The following is a 3144-nucleotide window of genomic DNA, read 5'->3' as shown; positions in this document are numbered from 1 at the left end:
CAACTCTGTACAACCATCCACCAATATTACAGGGTGTACACCGACACTGTACAACCATCCACCAATATTGCAGTGTACACCAACTCTGTACAACCATCCACCAATATTACAGTGTACACCAACTATGTACAACCATCCACCTCTATTACAGAGTGTACACCGACACTGTACAACCATCCACCCATATTACAGACTGTACACCGACACTGTACAACCATCCACCCATATTACAGACTGTACACCGGCACTGTAGAACCATCCACCAATATTAGACAGTACACTGACTGTGTACACCCATCCACCAATAATACAGACAGTACACCGACACTGTACAACCATCCATTATTAATACGGACTGTACACCAACACTGTACAACCATCCACCAATATTACAGCGCTCTCCCCCTCCCCTCTCCATAGAGCATGAACGGTGCTGTATGTACAGCACCGTTCGTGCATCGTGCAGTCCCTTGTCGTTGGAAAGGATCGTGAAAGATCCTTTCCAACGACAAAAATTGGCAGTGTGTACGCAGCTTAAGGGCACTGATTGGGTTCCTGGTTTGGAAGAGTTAGATTTGTACATTCAGATTCATCCCCCAGGGGGCTCTGTAGAGCAGATCTGGAGATCCCCTAATCATTCCAGAATTCACATAATAAAAAAGTTATTTGTATCACCAGAAGTATGTTAGAGCTGAGGATATCTACCTTGTTCAATGAGCAGACTCCAAGTCCTACACAGTATGTATCTGTCAGGGGGGAGATGGGAGGGTGCAATGTTCTGCAGATATCCATAGAGGGGTCAGTGATGGAATAATCTCCAAAATATACAATATGTATTAGTCAGGGAGAGATGGGAGGGTGCAATGTTCTGCAGATCTCTAGAGGGGTCAGTGATCGAATAATATGCAGAATATACAATATGTATCTGTCAGGGGGAGATGGGAGGGTGCAATGTTCTGCAGATCCCTAGAGGGGTCAGTGATGGAATAGTCTGCAGAATATACAATATATATCTATCAGGGGGAGATAGGAGGTTGCAATGTTCTGCGGAATATACAATATATAACTATCGGGGGGAGGATGGGAGGGGGCAATGTTCTACAGATCTGTAGAGGGGTCAGTGATGGAATAATCTGCAGTAATATTTATAGTAATCTATTTTTTTATCTAATCTACTAACTATTATTTTGGGGGCAAATGATAAATCCAGTAATTAATATTGAGCCTATACCTAATAGTCATGTTTTGATGCATGTGTAGGGTTAAGTGGTGGCAGCTAAGGGTGACAGGGCAGGTGAGGGGTTGAACAATGGGCAGGGCACACACAGTGTGTACACAGAGATCAGGAGAGGAGTGTCACTGCTGAGTCTACTCTGCTGTCTGCAGTCTCCAGGTTAGTGCAGGGTGTATGTGTGGTGTATTGCTTAGTAGTGTCTAATAAGTTCTTTATAATATTAGCGTTGTGGTGTGTAGGGTGTATGTGTATATTACAGGTATTACACAGTGTATAGGTGGTACACTGACTTTTTACTATATAATGCAGGTAGCGGCATTTATACAATATTTAGTGGCTGTGTACCATGTGTAATATTGGTGGATGGCTGTACATAGTTGATATACAGTCTGTAATACTAGTGGATGGTTGTACAGTGTTGGTGTACAGTCTGTGATAATGGTGGATGGTTGTACAGTGTTGGCGTACATTCTGTAATATTGGTGGATGGTTGTACAGTGTTGGCGTACATGGTGGATGGTTGTACAGTGTTGGCGTACATTCTGTAATATTGGTGGATGGTTGTACAGTTCCAGCTACTTGAGTGCTGGCATAACTCCAACCTTCTATGTTGAGCTCTACCTCAGCCTTGTGACTTGACCCATGTGTTTCCTGCGGAACCACAGTGACCTGACTGCCAATTTCCAGTTCGACTTCCATACTGTACTTTAAATATTGTTTAAGAGCCCCTTATATTATGAGAAGCAAGGGGAAGTAAAAGCCACATCCCCAAAGTACTAAAAATTTAAAGATTTTTTTTTTTTTTAACAAGAAAGTGGGATTTTCAAGGGATATGAGGCCTCAAAGGCATCATATTGTATGTAGATAAAGTAGATTAATCTCATTATTATAACAAGATGAAAATATTGATTGTAAACAAACATCACCCGAAAAGATATGCGATGAAAGACAATTATTTTAAGCGGGACTTTTAAATCCAGTACCATCAATATATTACAAAAAATAACATTGTATTAATAAAAAACATTAAAAACAAACATCATTTCAAATACATAAAACACAATAAAATCATGGGTGTATACAATGACCTCTCCTTACAGAATACCGCCAAAGGGTTTAAATTCTGAATTACTTCTCTACGCGTTTCGTGGAAAAAATCCGCTTCTTCAGGAGGAAGGAGAGGAGAAGTCTGATGTTTGTACTTCCAGCAGCCCTCTTATTTAAAATTGTTGCAAGGAATGAGGTGGTTATGGCGGCAATGGTATATTCAATCTCTTTCAATTTTCAATATAAATCACAGTGATCCTAATTTTATGTCCTTAAGTCCTCAAACAGATATAAGAACATACAGCCCAACAGCACAACCATGTTCCTATTCCATCCGCTTCCCTTGCAAGTGAGTCAGCAACAAATATCAGAGATTGGCTTTAATGAGGTAATTTCACATGGAGGGGGAATCGGCATTCCATGCGTTTCGCAGGAGTAGGTGACAGAGATCAAATATAAAGTCTCCAGCATGTCGGAGATGTAGTTGTATCTTTAGCACGCACCCCTACACAGGAACTGATGCGGGCAGCACTAATATGACGCTAACAGAGCTAAAGTGATGAACCCTCTTCAAAGATGGCCATTGGCAGTATTTCCAGAGCGTGTCACATGACCAATACCGCCATGTTCCATATGAATCAAAAAAGCCCTGCTAAGTTCTTATAAGGGTCCTAACCCTTCCAATGCCCAACTTCACTTCACATGCATGATCTGCCCCCCCCAGTATATAGGTATACCTCACCTCTGTGACCTGCCCCCCCCAGTACATAAGTATACCTCACCTCTGTGACCTGCCCCCCCCCCCAATACATAGGTATACCTCACCTCTGTGACCCGCCCCCCCACCCAGTATATAGGTATAC

General features: G+C 42.0%; 1 protein-coding gene across 2 annotated transcripts in view; it reads left to right on the top strand.

The window, feature by feature from the left end:
- Positions 1 to 660: 660 nt before the first annotated feature.
- FAM20A (FAM20A golgi associated secretory pathway pseudokinase) overlaps positions 661 to 3144 on the top strand; it is a 17946-nt gene continuing 15462 nt past the window's right edge. Inside the window, exon 1 of one of the 2 annotated variants that reach the window (XM_072414016.1) lies at positions 661 to 738. The gene's annotated coding sequence lies outside the window, so the exon portion shown is untranslated. Of the gene's footprint in view, positions 739 to 1296; positions 1394 to 3144 lie in introns of those variants that run through there. The other variant, XM_072414017.1, reaches the window with a different exon arrangement.

Source organism: Pyxicephalus adspersus, chromosome 6 (genome assembly GCF_032062135.1).
Source record: "Pyxicephalus adspersus chromosome 6, UCB_Pads_2.0, whole genome shotgun sequence".
Lineage (NCBI taxonomy): Eukaryota > Metazoa > Chordata > Amphibia > Anura > Pyxicephalidae > Pyxicephalus > Pyxicephalus adspersus.
Note: the sequence above shows the minus strand (reverse complement) of the source record. Positions and strands in the feature narration are given on the sequence as shown.